The following is a 25152-nucleotide window of genomic DNA, read 5'->3' as shown; positions in this document are numbered from 1 at the left end:
GTTTACACTGCCTTGGTAGGCATTTGAAAGGCACCACAAAAGTTGTTCTACCTGCTTTCTGGGCTGAGATGGGGAACCGCTGAATTTTGGACTCGGCTGGTGACAAAATGTTCCAAACACACCCCATGCACAACTCCACCGGGGAAGGTGCCAGACAGGAGTTCTGTTGGTAGTTTTTACATTGCTCCGGTAGGAATCTGAAAGACACCACAAAAGTTGTTCTACCTGCTTTCTGGGCTGAGATGGGGAACAGCTGAATTTTGGACTCGGCCGGTGACAAAATGTTCCAAACACACCCCATGCACAACTCCACCGGGGAAGGTGCCAGACAGGAGTTCTCCTGGTAGTTTTTACACTACCTTGGTAGGCATCTGAAAGACACCACAAAAGTTGTTCTACCTGCTTTCTGGGCTGAGATGGGGAACCGCTGAATTTTGGACTCGGCTGGTGACAAAATGTTCCAAACACACCCCCTGCACAACTCCACCGGGGAAGGTGCCAGACAGGAGTTCTCTTAGTAGTTTTTACAATACCTTGGTAGGCAGCTGAAAGGCACCACAAAAGTTGTTCTACCTGCTTTCTGGGCTGAGTTGGGGAACCGCTGAATTTTGGACTCGGCTGGTGACAAAATTTTAATAAATACACCCCATGCACAACTCCACTAGCGAAGGTGCCAGGAAGGAATTCTCTTGGTAGTTTTTACATTGCTCCGGTAGGCATCAAAAAGACACTACAAAAGTTGTTCTACCTGCTTTCTGGGCTGAGATGGGGAACAGCTGAATTTTGGAGTCGGCTGGTGACAAAATGTTCCAAACACACCCCATGCACAACTCCACCGGGGAAGGTGCCAGACAAGAGTTCTGTTGGTAGTTTTTACACTACCTTGGTAGGCAGCTGAAAGGCACCACAAAAGTTGTTCTACCTGCTTTCTGGGCTGAGATGGGGAACAGCTGAATTTTGGACTGGGCTGGTGACAAAATGTTCCAAACACACCCCATGCACAACTCCACCGGGGAAGGTGCCAGACAAGAGTTCTCTTGGTAGTTTTTACACTACCTTGGTAGGCATTTGAAAGGCACCACAAAAGTTGTTCTACCTGCTTTCTGGGCTGAGATGGGGAACAGCTGAATTTTGGACTCAGCTGGTGACAAAATTTTAATAAATACACCCCATGCACAACTCCACCGGGGAAGGTGCCAGACAAGAGTTCTGTTGGAAGTGTTTACACTGCCTTGGTAGGCATTTGAAAGGCACCACAAAAGTTGTTCTACCTGCTTTCTGGGCTGAGATGGGGAACCTCTGAATTTTGGACTTGGCTGGTGACGAAATGTTCCAAACACACCCCCTGCACAACTCCACCGGGGAATGTGCCAGACAAGAGTTCTGTTGGAAGTTTTTACACTACCTTGGTAGGCATCTGAAAGACACCACAAAAGTTGTTCTACCTGCTTTCTGGGCTGAGATGGGGAACAGCTGAATTTTGGACTCGGCTGGTGACAAAATGTTCCAAACACACCCCATGCACAACTCCACCGGGGAAGGTGCCAGACAGGAGTTCTGTTGGAAGTTTTTACATTGCTCCGGTAGGCATCAAAAAGACACCACAAAAGTTGTTTTACCTGCTTTCTGGGCTGAGATGGGGAACCGCTGAATTTTGGACTTGGCCGGTGACAAAATGTTCCAAACACACCCCATGCACAACTCCACCGGGGAAGGTGCCAGACAGGAGTTCTCTTAATAGTTTTTACACTACATTGGTAGGCATCTGAAAGACACCACAAAAGTTGTTCTACCTGCTTTCTGGGCTGAGATGGGGAACAGCTGAATTTTGGACTCGGCTGGTGACAAAATGTCCCAAACACACCCCCTGCACAACTCCACCGGGGAATGTGCCAGACAAGAGTTCTGTTGGTAGTTTTTACACTACCTTGGTAGGCACCTGAAAGACACCACAAAAGTTGTTTTACCTGCTTTCTGGGCTGAGATGGGGAACAGCTGAATTTTGGACTCGGCTGGTGACAAAATGTTCCAAACACACCCCATGCACAACTCCACCGGGGAAGGTGCCAGACAAGAGTTCTCTTGATAGTTTTTACACTACCTTGGTAGGCATTTGAAAGGCACCACAAAAGTTGTTCTACCTGCTTTCTGGGCTGAGATGGGGAACCGCTGAATTTTGGACTCGGCTGGTGACAAAATTTTAATAAATACACCCCATGCACAACTCCACTACCGAAGGTGCCAGGAAGGAATTCTGTTGATAGTTTTTACATTGCTCCGGTAGGCATCAAAAAGACACTACAAAAGTTGTTCTTCCTGCTTTCTGGGCTGAGATGGGGAACCGCTGAATTTTGGAGTCGGCCGGTGACAAAATGTTCCAAACACACCCCATGCACAACTCCACCGGGGAAGGTGCCAGACAGGAGTTCTCCTGGTAGTTTTTACACTACCTTGGTAGGCATCTGAAAGACACCACAAAAGTTGTTCTACCTGCTTTCTGGGATGAGATGGGGAACAGCTGAATTTTGGACTCGGCTGGTGACAAAATTTTAATAAATACACCCCATGCACAACTCCACTAGCGAAGGTGCCAGGAAGGAATTCTGTTGGTAGTTTTTACATTGCTCCGGTAGGCATCAAAAAGACACCACAAAAGTTGTTCTACCTGCTTTCTGGGCTGAGATGGGGAGCAGCTGAATTTTGGACTCGGCTGGTGACAAAATGTTCCAAACACACCCCATGCACAACTCCACCGGGGAAGGTGCCAGACAAGAGTTCTCTTGATAGTTTTTACACTACCTTGGTAGGCATTTGAAAGGCACCACAAAAGTTGTTCTACCTGCTTTCTGGGCTGAGATGGGGCACCGCTGAATTTTGGACTCGGCTGGTGACAAAATGTTCCAAACACACCCCATGCACAACTCCACCGGGGAAGGTGCCAGACAGGAGTTCTGTTGGTAGTTTTTACACTACCTTGGTAGGCACCTGAAAGACACCACAAAAGTTGTTTTACCTGCTTTCTGGGCTGAGATGGGGAACCGCTGAATTTTGGAGTCGGCCGGTGACAAAATGTTCCAAACACACCCCATGCACAACTCCACCGGGGAAGTTGCCAGACTGGTGTTCTCTTAATAGTTTTTACACTACCTTGGTAGGCATCTGAAAGACACCACAAAAGTTGTTCTACCTGCTTTCTGGGCTGAGATGGGGAACAGCTGAATTTTGGACTCGGCTGGTGACAAAATTTTAATAAATACACCCCATGCACAACTCCACTAGCGAAGGTGCCAGGAAGGAATTCTGTTGGTAGTTTTTACATTGCTCCGGTAGGCATCAAAAAGACACCACAAAAGTTGTTCTACCTGCTTTCTGGGCTGAGATGGGGAACAGCTGAATTTTGGACTCGGCTGGTGACAAAATGTTCCAAACACACCCCATGCACAACTCCACCGGGGAAGGTGCCAGACAAGAGTTCTCTTGATAGTTTTTACACTACCTTGGTAGGCATTTGAAAGGCACCACAAAAGTTGTTCTACCTGCTTTCTGGGCTGAGATGGGGAACAGCTGAATTTTGGAGTCGGCTGGTGACAAAATTTTAATAAATACACCCCATGCACAACTCCACTAGCGAAGGTGCCAGGAAGGAATTCTGTTGATAGTTTTTACATTGCTCCGGTAGGCATCAAAAAGACACTACAAAAGTTGTTCTTCCTGCTTTCTGGGCTGAGATGGGGAACCGCTGAATTTTGGACTCGGCTGGTGACAAAATGTTCCAAACACACCCCATGCACAACTCCACCGGGGAAGGTGCCAGACAGGAGTTCTCCTGGTAGTTTTTACACTACCTTGGTAGGCATCTGAAAGACACCACAAAAGTTGTTCTACCTGCTTTCTGGGATGAGATGGGGAACAGCTGAATTTTGGACTCGGCTGGTGACAAAATTTTAATAAATACACCCCATGCACAACTCCACTAGCGAAGGTGCCAGGAAGGAATTCTGTTGGTAGTTTTTACATTGCTCCGGTAGGCATCAAAAAGACACCACAAAAGTTGTTCTACCTGCTTTCTGGGCTGAGATGGGGAGCAGCTGAATTTTGGAGTCGGCTGGTGACAAAATGTTCCAAACACACCCCATGCACAACTCCACCGGGGAAGGTGCCAGACAAGAGTTCTCTTGATAGTTTTTACACTACCTTGGTAGGCATTTGAAAGGCACCACAAAAGTTGTTCTACCTGCTTTCTGGGCTGAGATGGGGAACCGCTGAATTTTGGACTCGGCTGGTGACAAAATGTTCCAAACACACCCCATGCACAACTCCACCGGGGAAGGTGCCAGGAACGAGTTCTGTTGGAAGTTTTTACACTACCTTGGTAGGCAGCTGAAAGACACCACAAAAGTTGTTCTACCTGCTTTCTGGGCTGAGATGGGGAACCTCTGAATTTTGGACTTGGCTGGTGACGAAATGTTCCAAACACACCCCCTGCACAACTCCACCGGGGAAGGTGCCAGACAAGAGTTCTGTTGGAAGTTTTTACACTACCTTGGTAGGCACCTGAAAGACACCACAAAAGTTGTTTTACCTGCTTTCTGGGCTGAGATGGGGAGCAGCTGAATTTTGGACTCGGCTGGTGACAAAATGTTCCAAACACACCCCATGCACAACTCCACCGGGGAAGGTGCCAGACAAGAGTTCTCTTGCTAGTTTTTACACTACCTTGGTAGGCATTTGAAAGGCACCACAAAAGTTGTTCTACCTGCTTTCTGGGCTGAGATGGGGATCAGCTGAATTTTGGATTGGCTGGTGACAAAATGTTCCAAACACACCCCATGCACAACTCCACTAGCGAAGGTGCCAGGGACGAATTCTGTTGGTAGTTTTTACATTGCTCCGGTAGGCATCTGAAAGACACTACAAAAGTTGTTCTACCTGCTTTCTGGGCTGAGATTGGGAACCGCTGAATTTTGGACTCGGCTGGTGACAAAATGTTCCAAACACACCCCATGCACAACTCCACCGGGGAAGGTGCCAGACAGGAGTTCTCCTGGTAGTTTTTACATTGCTCCGGTAGGCATCTGAAAGACACCACAAAAGTTGTTCTACCTGCTTTCTGGGCTGAGATGGGGAACCGCTGAATTTTGGAGTCGGCTGGTGACAAAATGTTCCAAACACACCCCCTGCACAACTCCACCGGGGAAGGTGCCAGACAGGAGTTCTCTTAGTAGTTTTTACACTACCATGGTAGGCAGCTGAAAGGCACCACAAAAGTTGTTCTACCTGCTTTCTGGGCTGAGATGGGGAACCGCTGAATTTTGGAGTCGGCTGGTGACAAAATGTTCCAAACACACCCCATGCACAACTCCACCGGGGAAGGTGCCAGAAAGGAGTTCTCCTGGTAGTTTTTACACTACCTTGGTAGGCACCTGAAAGGCACCACAAAAGTTTTTTCTTCCTGCTTTCTGGGCTGAGATGGGGAACAGCTGAATTTTGGAGTCGGCTGGTGACAAAATGTTCCAAACACACCCCATGCACAACTCCACCGGGGAAGGTGCCAGACAGGAGTTCTGTTGGTAGTTTTTACACTACCTTGGTAGGCATTTGAAAGGCACCACAAAAGTTGTTCTTCCTGCTTTCTGGGCTGAGATGGGGAACAGCTGAATTTTGGAGTCGGCTGGTGAAAAAATTTTAATAAATACACCCCATGCACAACTCCACCGGGGAAGGTGCCAGACAAGAGTTCTCTTGGTAGTGTTTACACTGCCTTGGTAGGCATTTGAAAGGCACCACAAAAGTTGTTCTACCTGCTTTCTGGGCTGAGATGGGGAACCTCTGAATTTTGGACTTGGCTGGTGACGAAATGTTCCAAACACACCCCCTGCACAACTCCACCGGGGAAGGTGCCAGACAAGAGTTCTGTTGGAAGTTTTTACACTACCTTGGTAGGCACCTGAAAGACACCACAAAAGTTGTTTTACCTGCTTTCTGGGCTGAGATGGGGAGCAGCTGAATTTTGGACTCGGCTGGTGACAAAATGTTCCAAACACACCCCATGCACAACTCCACCGGGGAAGGTGCCAGACAAGAGTTCTCTTGCTAGTTTTTACACTACCTTGGTAGGCATTTGAAAGGCACCACAAAAGTTGTTCTACCTGCTTTCTGGGCTGAGATGGGGATCAGCTGAATTTTGGACTCGGCTGGTGACAAAATGTTCCAAACACACCCCATGCACAACTCCACCGGGGAAGGTGCCAGACAGGAGTTCTGTTGGTAGTTTTTACACTACCTTGGTAGGCACCTGAAAGACACCACAAAAGTTGTTTTACCTGCTTTCTGGGCTGAGATGGGGAACCGCTGAATTTTGGAGTCGGCCGGTGACAAAATGTTCCAAACACACCCCATGCACAACTCCACCGGGGAAGTTGCCAGACTGGTGTTCTCTTAATAGTTTTTACACTACCTTGGTAGGCATCTGAAAGACACCACAAAAGTTGTTCTACCTGCTTTCTGGGCTGAGATGGGGAACAGCTGAATTTTGGACTCGGCTGGTGACAAAATTTTAATAAATACACCCCATGCACAACTCCACTAGCGAAGGTGCCAGGAAGGAATTCTGTTGGTAGTTTTTACATTGCTCCGGTAGGCATCAAAAAGACACCACAAAAGTTGTTCTACCTGCTTTCTGGGCTGAGATGGGGAACAGCTGAATTTTGGACTCGGCTGGTGACAAAATGTTCCAAACACACCCCATGCACAACTCCACCGGGGAAGGTGCCAGACAAGAGTTCTCTTGATAGTTTTTACACTACCTTGGTAGGCATTTGAAAGGCACCACAAAAGTTGTTCTACCTGCTTTCTGGGCTGAGATGGGGAACAGCTGAATTTTGGAGTCGGCTGGTGACAAAATTTTAATAAATACACCCCATGCACAACTCCACTAGCGAAGGTGCCAGGAAGGAATTCTGTTGATAGTTTTTACATTGCTCCGGTAGGCATCAAAAAGACACTACAAAAGTTGTTCTTCCTGCTTTCTGGGCTGAGATGGGGAACCGCTGAATTTTGGACTCGGCTGGTGACAAAATGTTCCAAACACACCCCATGCACAACTCCACCGGGGAAGGTGCCAGACAGGAGTTCTCCTGGTAGTTTTTACACTACCTTGGTAGGCATCTGAAAGACACCACAAAAGTTGTTCTACCTGCTTTCTGGGCTGAGATGGGGAACAGCTGAATTTTGGACTCGGCTGGTGACAAAATTTTAATAAATACACCCCATGCACAACTCCACTAGCGAAGGTGCCAGGAAGGAATTCTGTTGGTAGTTTTTACATTGCTCCGGTAGGCATCAAAAAGACACCACAAAAGTTGTTCTACCTGCTTTCTGGGCTGAGATGGGGAGCAGCTGAATTTTGGAGTCGGCTGGTGACAAAATGTTCCAAACACACCCCATGCACAACTCCACCGGGGAAGGTGCCAGACAAGAGTTCTCTTGATAGTTTTTACACTACCTTGGTAGGCATTTGAAAGGCACCACAAAAGTTGTTCTACCTGCTTTCTGGGCTGAGATGGGGAACCGCTGAATTTTGGACTCGGCTGGTGACAAAATGTTCCAAACACACCCCATGCACAACTCCACCGGGGAAGGTGCCAGGAACGAGTTCTGTTGGAAGTTTTTACACTACCTTGGTAGGCAGCTGAAAGACACCACAAAAGTTGTTCTACCTGCTTTCTGGGCTGAGATGGGGAACCTCTGAATTTTGGACTTGGCTGGTGACGAAATGTTCCAAACACACCCCATGCACAACTCCACCGGGGAAGTTGCCAGACTGGTGTTCTCTTAATAGTTTTTACACTACCTTGGTAGGCATCTGAAAGACACCACAAAAGTTGTTCTACCTGCTTTCTGGGCTGAGATGGGGAACAGCTGAATTTTGGACTCGGCTGGTGACAAAATTTTAATAAATACACCCCATGCACAACTCCACTAGCGAAGGTGCCAGGAAGGAATTCTGTTGGTAGTTTTTACATTGCTCCGGTAGGCATCAAAAAGACACCACAAAAGTTGTTCTACCTGCTTTCTGGGCTGAGATGGGGAACAGCTGAATTTTGGACTCGGCTGGTGACAAAATGTTCCAAACACACCCCATGCACAACTCCACCGGGGAAGGTGCCAGACAAGAGTTCTCTTGATAGTTTTTACACTACCTTGGTAGGCATTTGAAAGGCACCACAAAAGTTGTTCTACCTGCTTTCTGGGCTGAGATGGGGAACAGCTGAATTTTGGAGTCGGCTGGTGACAAAATTTTAATAAATACACCCCATGCACAACTCCACTAGCGAAGGTGCCAGGAAGGAATTCTGTTGATAGTTTTTACATTGCTCCGGTAGGCATCAAAAAGACACTACAAAAGTTGTTCTTCCTGCTTTCTGGGCTGAGATGGGGAACCGCTGAATTTTGGACTCGGCTGGTGACAAAATGTTCCAAACACACCCCATGCACAACTCCACCGGGGAAGGTGCCAGACAGGAGTTCTCCTGGTAGTTTTTACACTACCTTGGTAGGCATCTGAAAGACACCACAAAAGTTGTTCTACCTGCTTTCTGGGCTGAGATGGGGAACAGCTGAATTTTGGACTCGGCTGGTGACAAAATTTTAATAAATACACCCCATGCACAACTCCACTAGCGAAGGTGCCAGGAAGGAATTCTGTTGGTAGTTTTTACATTGCTCCGGTAGGCATCAAAAAGACACCACAAAAGTTGTTCTACCTGCTTTCTGGGCTGAGATGGGGAGCAGCTGAATTTTGGAGTCGGCTGGTGACAAAATGTTCCAAACACACCCCATGCACAACTCCACCGGGGAAGGTGCCAGACAAGAGTTCTCTTGATAGTTTTTACACTACCTTGGTAGGCATTTGAAAGGCACCACAAAAGTTGTTCTACCTGCTTTCTGGGCTGAGATGGGGAACCGCTGAATTTTGGACTCGGCTGGTGACAAAATGTTCCAAACACACCCCATGCACAACTCCACCGGGGAAGGTGCCAGGAACGAGTTCTGTTGGAAGTTTTTACACTACCTTGGTAGGCAGCTGAAAGACACCACAAAAGTTGTTCTACCTGCTTTCTGGGCTGAGATGGGGAACCTCTGAATTTTGGACTTGGCTGGTGACGAAATGTTCCAAACACACCCCCTGCACAACTCCACCGGGGAAGGTGCCAGACAAGAGTTCTGTTGGAAGTTTTTACACTACCTTGGTAGGCACCTGAAAGACACCACAAAAGTTGTTTTACCTGCTTTCTGGGCTGAGATGGGGAGCAGCTGAATTTTGGACTCGGCTGGTGACAAAATGTTCCAAACACACCCCATGCACAACTCCACCGGGGAAGGTGCCAGACAAGAGTTCTCTTGCTAGTTTTTAAACTACCTTGGTAGGCATTTGAAAGGCACCACAAAAGTTGTTCTACCTGCTTTCTGGGCTGAGATGGGGATCAGCTGAATTTTGGATTGGCTGGTGACAAAATGTTCCAAACACACCCCATGCACAACTCCACTAGCGAAGGTGCCAGGGACGAATTCTGTTGGTAGTTTTTACATTGCTCCGGTAGGCATCTGAAAGACACTACAAAAGTTGTTCTACCTGCTTTCTGGGCTGAGATTGGGAACCGCTGAATTTTGGACTCGGCTGGTGACAAAATGTTCCAAACACACCCCATGCACAACTCCACCGGGGAAGGTGCCAGACAGGAGTTCTCCTGGTAGTTTTTACATTGCTCCGGTAGGCATCTGAAAGACACCACAAAAGTTGTTCTACCTGCTTTCTGGGCTGAGATGGGGAACCGCTGAATTTTGGAGTCGGCTGGTGACAAAATGTTCCAAACACACCCCCTGCACAACTCCACCGGGGAAGGTGCCAGACAGGAGTTCTCTTAGTAGTTTTTACACTACCATGGTAGGCAGCTGAAAGGCACCACAAAAGTTGTTCTACCTGCTTTCTGGGCTGAGATGGGGAACCGCTGAATTTTGGAGTCGGCTGGTGACAAAATGTTCCAAACACACCCCATGCACAACTCCACCGGGGAAGGTGCCAGAAAGGAGTTCTCCTGGTAGTTTTTACACTACCTTGGTAGGCACCTGAAAGGCACCACAAAAGTTTTTTCTTCCTGCTTTCTGGGCTGAGATGGGGAACAGCTGAATTTTGGAGTCGGCTGGTGACAAAATGTTCCAAACACACCCCATGCACAACTCCACCGGGGAAGGTGCCAGACAGGAGTTCTGTTGGTAGTTTTTACACTACCTTGGTAGGCATTTGAAAGGCACCACAAAAGTTGTTCTTCCTGCTTTCTGGGCTGAGATGGGGAACAGCTGAATTTTGGAGTCGGCTGGTGAAAAAATTTTAATAAATACACCCCATGCACAACTCCACCGGGGAAGGTGCCAGACAAGAGTTCTCTTGGTAGTGTTTACACTGCCTTGGTAGGCATTTGAAAGGCACCACAAAAGTTGTTCTACCTGCTTTCTGGGCTGAGATGGGGAACCTCTGAATTTTGGACTTGGCTGGTGACGAAATGTTCCAAACACACCCCCTGCACAACTCCACCGGGGAAGGTGCCAGACAAGAGTTCTGTTGGAAGTTTTTACACTACCTTGGTAGGCACCTGAAAGACACCACAAAAGTTGTTTTACCTGCTTTCTGGGCTGAGATGGGGAGCAGCTGAATTTTGGACTCGGCTGGTGACAAAATGTTCCAAACACACCCCATGCACAACTCCACCGGGGAAGGTGCCAGACAAGAGTTCTCTTGCTAGTTTTTACACTACCTTGGTAGGCATTTGAAAGGCACCACAAAAGTTGTTCTACCTGCTTTCTGGGCTGAGATGGGGATCAGCTGAATTTTGGATTGGCTGGTGACAAAATGTTCCAAACACACCCCATGCACAACTCCACTAGCGAAGGTGCCAGGGACGAATTCTGTTGGTAGTTTTTACATTGCTCTGGTAGGCATCTGAAAGACACTACAAAAGTTGTTCTACCTGCTTTCTGGGCTGAGATTGGGAACCGCTGAATTTTGGACTCGGCTGGTGACAAAATGTTCCAAACACACCCCATGCACAACTCCACCGGGGAAGGTGCCAGACAGGAGTTCTCCTGGTAGTTTTTACATTGCTCCGGTAGGCATCTGAAAGACACCACAAAAGTTGTTCTACCTGCTTTCTGGGCTGAGATGGGGAACCGCTGAATTTTGGAGTCGGCTGGTGACAAAATGTTCCAAACACACCCCCTGCACAACTCCACCGGGGAAGGTGCCAGACAGGAGTTCTCTTAGTAGTTTTTACACTACCATGGTAGGCAGCTGAAAGGCACCACAAAAGTTGTTCTACCTGCTTTCTGGGCTGAGATGGGGAACCGCTGAATTTTGGACTCGGCTGGTGACAAAATGTTCCAAACACACCCCATGCACAACTCCACCGGGGAAGGTGCCAGACAGGAGTTCTCCTGGTAGTTTTTACACTACCTTGGTAGGCATCTGAAAGACACCACAAAAGTTGTTCTACCTGCTTTCTGGGCTGAGATGGGGAACAGCTGAATTTTGGAGTCGGCTGGTGACAAAATTTTAATAAATACACCCCATGCACAACTCCACCGGGGAAGGTGCCAGACAAGAGTTCTCTTGGTAGTGTTTACACTACCTTGGTAGGCATTTGAAAGGCACCACAAAAGTTGTTCTACCTGCTTTCTGGGCTGAGATGGGGAACAGCTGAATTTTGGACTCGGCCGGTGACAAAATGTTCCAAACACACCCCATGCACAACTCCACCGGGGAAGGTGCCAGACAGGAGTTCTCTTAGTAGTTTTTACACTACCTTGGTAGGCAGCTGAAAGGCACCACAAAAGTTGTTTTACCTGCTTTCTGGGCTGAGATGGGGAACAGCTGAATTTTGGACTCGGCTGGTGACAAAATTTTAATAAATACACCCCATGCACAACTCCACTAGCGAAGGTGCCAGGAAGGAATTCTGTTGGTAGTTTTTACATTGCTCCGGTAGGCATCAAAAAGACACCACAAAAGTTGTTCTACCTGCTTTCTGGGCTGAGATGGGGAACAGCTGAATTTTGGACTCGGCTGGTGACAAAATGTTCCAAACACCCCCCCTGCACAACTCCACTAGGGAAGGTGCCAGACAGGAGTTCTGTTGGTAGATTTTACACTACCTTGGTAGGCAGCTGAAAGGCACCACAAAAGTTGTTGTACCTGCTTTGTGGGCTGAGATGGGGAACCTCTGAATTTTGGACTTGGCTGGTGACGAAATGTTCCAAACACACCCCCTGCACAACTCCACCGGGGAAGGTGCCAGACAAGAGTTCTGTTGGAAGTTTTTACACTACCTTGGTAGGCATCTGAAAGACACCACAAAAGTTGTTCTACCTGCTTTCTGGGCTGAGATGGGGAACCGCTGAATTTTGGACTCGGCTGGTGACAAAATGTTCCAAACACACCCCATGCACAACTCCACCGGGGAAGGTGCCAGACAGGAGTTCTCTTAGTAGTTTTTACACTACCTTGGTAGGCATCTGAAAGACACCACAAAAGTTGTTCTACCTGCTTTCTGGGCTGAGATGGGGAACCGCTGAATTTTGGAGTCGGCTGGTGACAAAATGTTCCAAACACACCCCCTGCACAACTCCACCGGGGAAGGTGCCAGACAGGAGTTCTCTTAATAGTTTTTACACTACCTTGGTAGGTATCTGAAAGACACCACAAAAGTTGTTCTACCTGCTTTCTGGGCTGAGATGGGGAACAGCTGAATTTTGGAGTCGGCTGGTGACAAAATGTTCCAAACACACCCCCTGCACAACTCCACCGGGGAAGGTGCCAGACAACAGTTCTGTTGGTAGTTTTTACACTACCTTGGTAGGCAGCTGAAAGACACCACAAAAGTTGTTTTACCTGCTTTCTGGGCTGAGATGGGGAGCAGCTGAATTTTGGACTCGGCCGGTGACAAAATGTTCCAAACACACCCCATGCACAACTCCACCGGGGAAGGTGCCAGACAAGAGTTCTCTTGATAGTTTTTACACTACCTTGGTAGGCATTTGAAAGGCACCACAAAAGTTGTTCTACCTGCTTTCTGGGCTGAGATGGGGAACCGCTGAATTTTGGACTGGGCTGGTGACAAAATGTTCCAAACACACCCCATGCACAACTCCACCGGGGAAGGTGCCAGGAACGAGTTCTGTTGGAAGTTTTTACACTACCTTGGTAGGCACCTGAAAGACACCACAAAAGTTGTTTTACCTGCTTTCTGGGCTGAGATGGGGAACCGCTGAATTTTGGAGTCGGCCGGTGACAAAATGTTCAAACACACCCCATGCACAACTCCACCGGGGAAGTTGCCAGACTGAAGTTCTCTTAATAGTTTTTACACTACCTTGGTAGGCATCTGAAAGACACCACAAAAGTTGTTCTACCTGCTTTCTGGGCTGAGATGGGGAACAGCTGAATTTTGGACTCGGCTGGTGACAAAATGTTCCAAACACACCCCATGCACAACTCCACCGGGGAAGTTGCCAGACTGAAGTTCTCTTAATAGTTTTTACACTACCTTGGTAGGCACCTGAAAGACACCACAAAAGTTGTTTTACCTGCTTTCTGGGCTGAGATGGGGAACAGCTGAATTTTGGACTCGGCTGGTGACGAAATGTTCCAAACACACCCCATGCACAACTCCACCGGGGAAGGTGCCAGACAAGCATTCTGTTGGAAGTTTTTACACTACCTTGGTAGGCACCTGTAAGACACCACAAAAGTTGTTCTACCTGCTTTCTGGGCTGAGATGGGGAACAGCTGAATTTTGGACTCGGCCGGTGACAAAATGTTCCAAACACACCCCATGCACAACTCCACCGGGGAAGGTGCCAGGAAGGAATTCTGTTGGTAGTTTTTACATTGCTCCGGTAGGCATCAAAAAGACACTACAAAAGTTGTTCTACCTGCTTTCTGGGCTGAGATGGGGAACCGCTGAATTTTGGACTCGGCTGGTGACAAAATGTTCCAAACACACCCCCTGCACAACTCCACCGGGGAAGGTGCCAGACAGGAGTTCTCCTGGTAGTTTTTACACTACCTTGGTAGGCAGCTGAAAGGCACCACAAAAGTTGTTCTACCTGCTTTCTGGGCTGAGATGGGGAACAGCTGAATTTTGGAGTCGGCTGGTGACAAAATGTTCCAAACACACCCCCTGCACAACTCCACTAGCGAAGGTGCCAGACAGGAGTTCTCTTAGTAGTTTTTACACTACCTTGGTAGGCAGCTGAAAGGCACCACAGAAGTTGTTCTACCTGCTTTCTGGGCTGAGATGGGGAACCTCTGAATTTTGGACTTGGCTGGTGACGAAATGTTCCAAACACACCCCCTGCACAACTCCACCGGGGAATGTGCCAGACAAGAGTTCTGTTGGAAGTTTTTACACTACCTTGGTAGGCATCTGAAAGACACCACAAAAGTTGTTCTACCTGCTTTCTGGGCTGAGATGGGGAACAGCTGAATTTTGGTGTCGGCTGCTGACAAAATGTTCCAAACACACCCCATGCACAACTCCACCGGGGAAGGTGCCAGGAACGAGTTCTGTTGGAAGTTTTTACATTGCTCCGGTAGGCATCAAAAAGACACCACAAAAGTTATTCTACCTGCTTTCTGGGCTGAGATGGGGAACAGCTGAATTTTGGAGTCGGCTGGTGACAAAATGTTCCAAACACACCCCATGCACAACTCCACCGGGGAAGGTGCCAGACAGGAGTTCTCTTAATAGTTTTTACACTACCTTGGTAGGCACCTGAAAGACACCACAAAAGTTGTTCTACCTGCTTTCTGGGCTGAGATGGGGAACAGCTGAATTTTGGAGTCGGCTGGTGACAAAATGTTCCAAACACACCCCCTGCACAACTCCACCGGGGAAGGTGCCAGACAAGAGTTCTGTTGGAAGTTTTTACACTACCTTGGTAGGCATCTGAAAGACACCACAAAAGTTGTTTTACCTGCTTTCTGGGCTGAGATGGGGAGCAGCTGAATTTTGGACTCGGCTGGTGACAAAATGTTCCAAACACACCCCATGCACAACTCCACCGGGGAAGGTGCCAGACAAGAGTTCTCTTGATAGTTTTTACACTACCTTGGTAGGCATTTGAAAGGCACCACAAAAGTTGTTCTACCTGCTTTCTGGGCTGAGATGGGGAACCGCTGAATTTTGGAGTCGGCTGGTGACAAAATGTTCCAAACACACCCCATGCACAACTCCACCGGAGAAGGTGCCAGACAAGAGTTCTCCTGGTAGTTTTTACACTACCTTGGTAGGCACCTGAAAGACACCACAAAAGTTGTTTTACCTGCTTTCTGGGCTGAGATGGGGAACCGCTGAATTTTGGAGTCGGCCGGTGACAAAATGTTCCAAACACACCCCATGCACAACTCCACCGGGGAAGGTGCCAGACTGGAGTTCTCTTAATAGTTTTTACACTACCTTGGTAGGCATCTGAAAGACACCACAAAAGTTGTTCTACCTGCTTTCTGGGCTGAGATGGGGAACCGCTGAATTTTGGAGTCGGCTGGTGACAAAATGTCCCAAACACACCCCCTGCACAACTCCACCGGGGAATGTGCCAGACAAGAGTTCTCCTGGTAGTTTTTACACTACCTTGGTAGGCACCTGAAAGACACCACAAAAGTTGTTTTACCTGCTTTCTGGGCTGAGATGGGGAACAGCTGAATTTTGGACTCGGCTGGTGACAAAATGTTCCAAACACACCCCATGCACAACTCCACCGGGGAAGGTGCCAGACAAGAGTTCTCTTGATAGTTTTTACACTACCTTGGTAGGCATTTGAAAGGCACCACAAAAGTTGTTCTACCTGCTTTCTGGGCTGAGATGGGGAACAGCTGAATTTTGGACTCGGCTGGTGACAAAATTTTAATAAATACACCCCATGCACAACTCCACTACCGAAGGTGCCAGGAAGGAATTCTGTTGATAGTTTTTACATTGCTCCGGTAGGCATCAAAAAGACACTACAAAAGTTGTTCTTCCTGCTTTCTGGGCTGAGATGGGGAACCGCTGAATTTTGGACTCGGCTGGTGACAAAATGTTCCAAACACACCCCATGCACAACTCCACCGGGGAAGGTGCCAGACAGGAGTTCTCCTGGTAGTTTTTACATTGCTCCGGTAGGCATCTGAAAGACACCACAAAAGTTGTTCTACCTGCTTTCTGGGATGAGATGGGGAACAGCTGAATTTTGGACTCGGCTGGTGACAAAATTTTAATAAATACACCCCATGCACAACTCCACTAGCGAAGGTGCCAGGAAGGAATTCTGTTGGTAGTTTTTACATTGCTCCGGTAGGCATCAAAAAGACACCACAAAAGTTGTTCTACCTGCTTTCTGGGCTGAGATGGGGAGCAGCTGAATTTTGGACTCGGCTGGTGACGAAATGTTCCAAACACACCCCATGCACAACTCCACCGGGGAAGGTGCCAGACAAGAGTTCTCTTGATAGTTTTTACACTACCTTGGTAGGCATTTGAAAGGCACCACAAAAGTTGTTCTACTTGCTTTCTGGGCTGAGATGGGGAACCGCTGAATTTTGGAGTCGGCTGGTGACAAAATGTTCCAAACACACCCCATGCACAACTCCACCGGGGAAGGTGCCAGGAACGAGTTCTGTTGGAAGTTTTTACACTACCTTGGTAGGCACCTGAAAGGCACCACAAAAGTTGTTCTACCTGCTTTCTGGGCTGAGATGGGGAACAGCTGAATTTTGGAGTCGGCTGGTGACAAAATGTTCCAAACACACCCCATGCACAACTCCACTAGGGAAGGTGCCAGACAAGAGTTCTCCTGGTAGTTTTTACACTACCTTGGTAGGCAGCTGAAAGGCACCACAAAAGTTGTTCTACCTGCTTTCTGGGCTGAGATGGGGAACCGCTGAATTTTGGACTCGGCTGGTGACGAAATGTTCCAAACACACCCCATGCACAACTCCACCGGGGAAGGTGCCAGACAAGCATTCTGTTGGAAGTTTTTACACTACCTTGGTAGGCACCTGAAAGACACCACAAAAGTTGTTCTACCTGCTTTCTGGGCTGAGATGCGGAACAGCTGAATTTTGGACTCGGCTGGTGACAAAATTTTAATAAATACACCCCATGCACAACTCCACTAGCGAAGGTGCCAGGAAGGAATTCTCTTGGTAGTTTTTACATTGCTCCGGTAGGCATCAAAAAGACACTACAAAAGTTGTTCTACCTGCCTTCTGGGCTGAGATGGGGAACAGCTGAATTTTGGAGTCGGCTGGTGACAAAATGTTCCAAACACACCCCCTGCACAACTCCACCGGGGAAGGTGCCAGACAGGAGTTCTCTTAGTAGTTTTTACACTACCTTGGTAGGCAGCTGAAAGGCACCACAGAAGTTGTTCTACCTGCTTTCTGGGCTGAGATGGGGAGCAGCTGAATTTTGGACTTGGCTGGTCACAAAATGTTCCAAACACACCCCCTGAACAACTCCACCGGGGAATGTGCCAGACAAGAGTTCTGTTGGAAGTTTTTACACTACCTTGGTAGGCATCTGAAAGACACCACAAAAGTTGTTCTACCTGCTTTCTGGGCTGAGATGGGGAACAGCTGAATTTTGGACTCGGCTGGTGACAAAATGTTCCAAACACACCCCATGCACAACTCCACCGGGGAAGGTGCCAGGAACGAGTTCTGTTGGAAGTTTTTACATTGCTCTGGTAGGCATCAAAAAGACACCACAAAAGTTGTTCTACCTGCTTTCTGGGCTGAGATGGGGAACAGCTGAATTTTGGAGTCGGCTGGTGACAAAATGTTCCAAACACACCCCATGCACAACTCCACCGGGGAAGGTGCCAGACAGGAGTTCTCTTAATAGTTTTTACACTACCTTGGTAGGCATCTGAAAGACACCACAAAAGTTGTTCTACCTGCTTTCTGGGCTGAGATGGGGAACAGCTGAATTTTGGAGTCGGCTGGTGACAAAATGTTCCAAACACACCCCCTGCACAACTCCACCGGGGAAGGTGCCAGACAAGAGTTCTGTTGGTAGTTTTTACACTACCTTGGTAGGCACCTGAAAGACACCACAAAAGTTGTTTTACCTGCTTTCTGGGCTGAGATGGGGAACCGCTGAATTTTGGAGTCGGCCGGTGACAAAATGTTCCAAACACACCCCATGCACAACTCCACCGGGGAAGTTGCCAGACTGGAGTTCTCTTAATAGTTTTTACACTACCTTGGTAGGCATCTGAAAGACACCACAAAAGTTGTTCTACCTGCTTTCTGGGCTGAGATGGGGAACCGCTGAATTTTGGAGTCGGCTGGTGACAAAATGTCCCAAACACACCCCCTGCACAACTCCACCGGGGAATGTGCCAGACAAGAGTTCTCCTGGTAGTTTTTACACTACCTTGGTAGGCAGCTGAAAGACACCACAAAAGTTGTTTTACCTGCTTTCTGGGCTGAGATGGGGAACAGCTGAATTTTGGACTCGGCTGGTGACAAAATGTTCCAAACACACCCCATGCACAACTCCACCGGGGAAGGTGCCAGACAAGAGTTCTCTTGATAGTTTTTACACTACCTTGGTAGGCATTTGAAAGGCACCACAAAAGTTGTTCTACCTGCTTTCTGGGCTGAGATGGGGAACAGCTGAATTTTGGACTCGGCTGGTGACAAAATTTTAATAAATACACCCCATGCACAACTCCACTAGCGAAGGTGCCAGGAAGGAATTCTGTTGATAGTTTTTACATTGCTCCGGTAGGCATCAAAAAGACACTACAAAAGTTGTTCTTCCTGCTTTCTGGGCTGAGATGGGGAACCGCTGAATTTTGGACTCGGCTGGTGACAAAATGTTCCAAACACACCCCATGCACAACTCCACCGGGGAAGGTGCCAGGAAGGAATTCTGTTGGTAGTTTTTACATTGCTCCGGTAGGCATCTGAAAGACACCACAAAAGTTGTTCTACCTGCTTTCTGGGCTGAGATGGGGAACAGCTGAATTTTGGACTCGGCTGGTGACAAAATTTTAATAAATACACCCCATGCACAACTCCACTAGCGAAGGTGCCAGGAAGGAATTCTGTTGGTAGTTTTTACATTGCTCCGGTAGGCATCAAAAAGACACCACAAAAGTTGTTCTACCTGCTTTCTGGGCTGAGATGGGGAGCAGCTGAATTTTGGACTCGGCTGGTGACGAAATGTTCCAAACACACCCCATGCACAACTCCACCGGGGAAGGTGCCAGGAACGAGTTCTGTTGGAAGTTTTTACACTACCTTGGTAGGCACCTGAAAGGCACCACAAAAGTTGTTCTACCTGCTTTCTGGGCTGAGATGGGGAACAGCTGAATTTTGGAGTCGGCTGGTGACAAAATGTTCCAAACACACCCCATGCACAACTCCACTAGGGAAGGTGCCAGACAAGAGTTCTCCTGGTAGTTTTTACACTACCTTGGTAGGCACCTGAAAGACACCACAAAAGTTGTTTTACCTGCTTTCTGGGCTGAGATGGGGAGCAGCTGAATTTTGGAGTCGGCTGGTGACAAAATGTTCCAAACACACCCCCTGCACAACTCCACCGGGGAAGGTGCCAGACAGGAGTTCTCTTAATAGTTTTTACACTACCTTGGTAGGTATCTGAAAGACACCACAAAAGTTGTTCTACCTGCTTTCTGGGCTGAGATGGGGAACAGCTGAATTTTGGAGTCGGCTGGTGACAAAATGTTCCAAACACACCCCCTGCACAACTCCACCGGGGAAGGTGCCAGACAACAGTTCTGTTGGTAGTTTTTACACTACCTTGGTAGGCAGCTGAAAGACACCACAAAAGTTGTTTTACCTGCTTTCTGGGCTGAGATGGGGAGCAGCTGAATTTTGGACTCGGCCGGTGACAAAATGTTCCAAACACACCCCATGCACAACTCCACCGGGGAAGGTGCCAGACAAGAGTTCTCTTGATAGTTTTTACACTACCTTGGTAGGCATTTGAAAGGCACCACAAAAGTTGTTCTACCTGCTTTCTGGGCTGAGATGGGGAACCGCTGAATTTTGGACTGGGCTGGTGACAAAATGTTCCAAACACACCCCATGCACAACTCCACCGGGGAAGGTGCCAGGAACGAGTTCTGTTGGAAGTTTTTACACTACCTTGGTAGGCACCTGAAAGACACCACAAAAGTTGTTTTACCTGCTTTCTGGGCTGAGATGGGGAACCGCTGAATTTTGGAGTCGGCCGGTGACAAAATGTTCAAACACACCCCATGCACAACTCCACCGGGGAAGTTGCCAGACTGAAGTTCTCTTAATAGTTTTTACACTACCTTGGTAGGCATCTGAAAGACACCACAAAAGTTGTTCTACCTGCTTTCTGGGCTGAGATGGGGAACAGCTGAATTTTGGACTCGGCTGGTGACAAAATGTTCCAAACACACCCCATGCACAACTCCACCGGGGAAGTTGCCAGACTGAAGTTCTCTTAATAGTTTTTACACTACCTTGGTAGGCACCTGAAAGACACCACAAAAGTTGTTTTACCTGCTTTCTGGGCTGAGATGGGGAACAGCTGAATTTTGGACTCGGCTGGTGACGAAATGTTCCAAACACACCCCATGCACAACTCCACCGGGGAAGGTGCCAGACAAGCATTCTGTTGGAAGTTTTTACACTACCTTGGTAGGCACCTGTAAGACACCACAAAAGTTGTTCTACCTGCTTTCTGGGCTGAGATGGGGAACAGCTGAATTTTGGACTCGGCCGGTGACAAAATGTTCCAAACACACCCCATGCACAACTCCACCGGGGAAGGTGCCAGGAAGGAATTCTGTTGGTAGTTTTTACATTGCTCCGGTAGGCATCAAAAAGACACTACAAAAGTTGTTCTACCTGCTTTCTGGGCTGAGATGGGGAACCGCTGAATTTTGGACTCGGCTGGTGACAAAATGTTCCAAACACACCCCCTGCACAACTCCACCGGGGAAGGTGCCAGACAGGAGTTCTCCTGGTAGTTTTTACACTACCTTGGTAGGCAGCTGAAAGGCACCACAAAAGTTGTTCTACCTGCTTTCTGGGCTGAGATGGGGAACAGCTGAATTTTGGAGTCGGCTGGTGACAAAATGTTCCAAACACACCCCCTGCACAACTCCACTAGCGAAGGTGCCAGACAGGAGTTCTCTTAGTAGTTTTTACACTACCTTGGTAGGCAGCTGAAAGGCACCACAGAAGTTGTTCTACCTGCTTTCTGGGCTGAGATGGGGAACCTCTGAATTTTGGACTTGGCTGGTGACGAAATGTTCCAAACACACCCCCTGCACAACTCCACCGGGGAATGTGCCAGACAAGAGTTCTGTTGGAAGTTTTTACACTACCTTGGTAGGCATCTGAAAGACACCACAAAAGTTGTTCTACCTGCTTTCTGGGCTGAGATGGGGAACAGCTGAATTTTGGTGTCGGCTGCTGACAAAATGTTCCAAACACACCCCATGCACAACTCCACCGGGGAAGGTGCCAGGAACGAGTTCTGTTGGAAGTTTTTACATTGCTCCGGTAGGCATCAAAAAGACACCACAAAAGTTATTCTACCTGCTTTCTGGGCTGAGATGGGGAACAGCTGAATTTTGGAGTCGGCTGGTGACAAAATGTTCCAAACACACCCCATGCACAACTCCACCGGGGAAGGTGCCAGACAGGAGTTCTCTTAATAGTTTTTACACTACCTTGGTAGGCACCTGAAAGACACCACAAAAGTTGTTCTACCTGCTTTCTGGGCTGAGATGGGGAACAGCTGAATTTTGGAGTCGGCTGGTGACAAAATGTTCCAAACACACCCCCTGCACAACTCCACCGGGGAAGGTGCCAGACAAGAGTTCTGTTGGTAGTTTTTACACTACCTTGGTAGGCATCTGAAAGACACCACAAAAGTTGTTTTACCTGCTTTCTGGGCTGAGATGGGGAGCAGCTGAATTTTGGACTCGGCTGGTGACAAAATGTTCCAAACACACCCCATGCACAACTCCACCGGGGAAGGTGCCAGACAGGAGTTCTCTCAATAGTTTTTACACTACCTTGGTAGGCATTTGAAAGGCACCACAAAAGTTGTTCTACCTGCTTTCTGGGCTGAGATGGGGAACCGCTGAATTTTGGAGTCGGCTGGTGACAAAATGTTCCAAACACACCCCATGCACAACTCCACCGGAGAAGGTGCCAGACAAGAGTTCTCCTGGTAGTTTTTACACTACCTTGGTAGGCACCTGAAAGACACCACAAAAGTTGTTTTACCTGCTTTCTGGGCTGAGATGGGGAACCGCTGAATTTTGGAGTCGGCCGGTGACAAAATGTTCCAAACACACCCCATGCACAACTCCACCGGGGAAGGTGCCAGACTGGAGTTCTCTTAATAGTTTTTACACTACCTTGGTAGGCATCTGAAAGACACCACAAAAGTTGTTCTACCTGCTTTCTGGGCTGAGATGGGGAACCGCTGAATTTTGGAGTCGGCTGGTGACAAAATGTCCCAAACACACCCCCTGCACAACTCCACCGGGGAATGTGCCAGACAAGAGTTCTCCTGGTAGTTTTTACACTACCTTGGTAGGCACCTGAAAGACACCACAAAAGTTGTTTTACCTGCTTTCTGGGCTGAGATGGGGAACAGCTGAATTTTGGACTCGGCTGGTGACAAAATGTTCCAAACACACCCCATGCACAACTCCACCGGGGAAGGTGCCAGACAAGAGTTCTCTTGATAGTTTTTACACTACCTTGGTAGGCATTTGAAAGGCACCACAAAAGTTGTTCTACCTGCTTTCTGGGCTGAGATGGGGAACAGCTGAATTTTGGACTCGGCTGGTGACAAAATTTTAATAAATACACCCCATGCACAACTCCACTACCGAAGGTGCCAGGAAGGAATTCTGTTGATAGTTTTTACATTGCTCCGGTAGGCATCAAAAAGACACTACAAAAGTTGTTCTTCCTGCTTTCTGGGCTGAGATGGGGAACCGCTGAATTTTGGACTCGGCTGGTGACAAAATGTTCCAAACACACCCCATGCACAACTCCACCGGGGAAGGTGCCAGACAGGAGTTCTCCTGGTAGTTTTTACATTGCTCCGGTAGGCATCTGAAAGACACCACAAAAGTTGTTCTACCTGCTTTCTGGGATGAGATGGGGAACAGCTGAATTTTGGACTCGGCTGGTGACAAAATTTTAATAAATACACCCCATGCACAACTCCACTAGCGAAGGTGCCAGGAAGGAATTCTGTTGGTAGTTTTTACATTGCTCCGGTAGGCATCAAAAAGACACCACAAAAGTTGTTCTACCTGCTTTCTGGGCTGAGATGGGGAGCAGCTGAATTTTGGACTCGGCTGGTGACGAAATGTTCCAAACACACCCCATGCACAACTCCACCGGGGAAGGTGCCAGACAAGAGTTCTCTTGATAGTTTTTACACTACCTTGGTAGGCATTTGAAAGGCACCACAAAAGTTGTTCTACTTGCTTTCTGGGCTGAGATGGGGAACCGCTGAATTTTGGAGTCGGCTGGTGACAAAATGTTCCAAACACACCCCATGCACAACTCCACCGGGGAAGGTGCCAGGAACGAGTTCTGTTGGAAGTTTTTACACTACCTTGGTAGGCACCTGAAAGGCACCACAAAAGTTGTTCTACCTGCTTTCTGGGCTGAGATGGGGAACAGCTGAATTTTGGACTCGGCTGGTGACAAAATGTTCCAAACACACCCCATGCACAACTCCACTAGGGAAGGTGCCAGACAAGAGTTCTTCTGGTAGTTTTTACACTACCTTGGTAGGCACCTGAAAGACACCACAAAAGTTGTTTTACCTGCTTTCTGGGCTGAGATGGGGAGCAGCTGAATTTTGGAGTCGGCTGGTGACAAAATGTTCCAAACACACCCCATGCACAACTCCACCGGGGAAGGTGCCAGACAAGAGTTCTCTTGATAGTTTTTACACTACCTTGGTAGGCAGCTGAAAGGCACCACAAAAGTTGTTCTAACTGCTTTCTGGGCTGAGATGGGGAACCGCTGAATTTTGGACTCGGCTGGTGACGAAATGTTCCAAACACACCCCATGCACAACTCCACCGGGGAAGGTGCCAGACAAGCATTCTGTTGGAAGTTTTTACACTACCTTGGTAGGCACCTGAAAGACACCACAAAAGTTGTTCTACCTGCTTTCTGGGCTGAGATGCGGAACAGCTGAATTTTGGACTCGGCTGGTGACAAAATTTTAATAAATACACCCCATGCACAACTCCACTAGCGAAGGTGCCAGGAAGGAATTCTCTTGGTAGTTTTTACATTGCTCCGGTAGGCATCAAAAAGACACTACAAAAGTTGTTCTACCTGCCTTCTGGGCTGAGATGGGGAACAGCTGAATTTTGGAGTCGGCTGGTGACAAAATGTTCCAAACACACCCCCTGCACAACTCCACCGGGGAAGGTGCCAGACAGGAGTTCTCTTAGTAGTTTTTACACTACCTTGGTAGGCAGCTGAAAGGCACCACAGAAGTTGTTCTACCTGCTTTCTGGGCTGAGATGGGGAGCAGCTGAATTTTGGACTTGGCTGGTGACAAAATGTTCCAAACACACCCCCTGAACAACTCCACCGGGGAATGTGCCAGACAAGAGTTCTGTTGGAAGTTTTTACACTACCTTGGTAGGCATCTGAAAGACACCACAAAAGTTGTTCTACCTGCTTTCTGGGCTGAGATGGGGAACAGCTGAATTTTGGACTCGGCTGGTGACAAAATGTTCCAAACACACCCCATGCACAACTCCACCGGGGAAGGTGCCAGGAACGAGTTCTGTTGGAAGTTTTTACATTGCTCCGGTAGGCATCAAAAAGACACCACAAAAGTTGTTCTACCTGCTTTCTGGGCTGAGATGGGGAACAGCTGAATTTTGGAGTCGGCTGGTGACAAAATGTTCCAAACACACCCCATGCACAACTCCACCGGGGAAGGTGCCAGACAGGAGTTCTCTTAATAGTTTTTACACTACCTTGGTAGGCATCTGAAAGACACCACAAAAGTTGTTCTACCTGCTTTCTGGGCTGAGATGGGG

This window comes from Falco cherrug, chromosome 5 (genome assembly GCF_023634085.1).
Source record: "Falco cherrug isolate bFalChe1 chromosome 5, bFalChe1.pri, whole genome shotgun sequence".
NCBI lineage: Eukaryota > Metazoa > Chordata > Aves > Falconiformes > Falconidae > Falco > Falco cherrug.
This window is presented reverse-complemented; position numbering follows the sequence as displayed.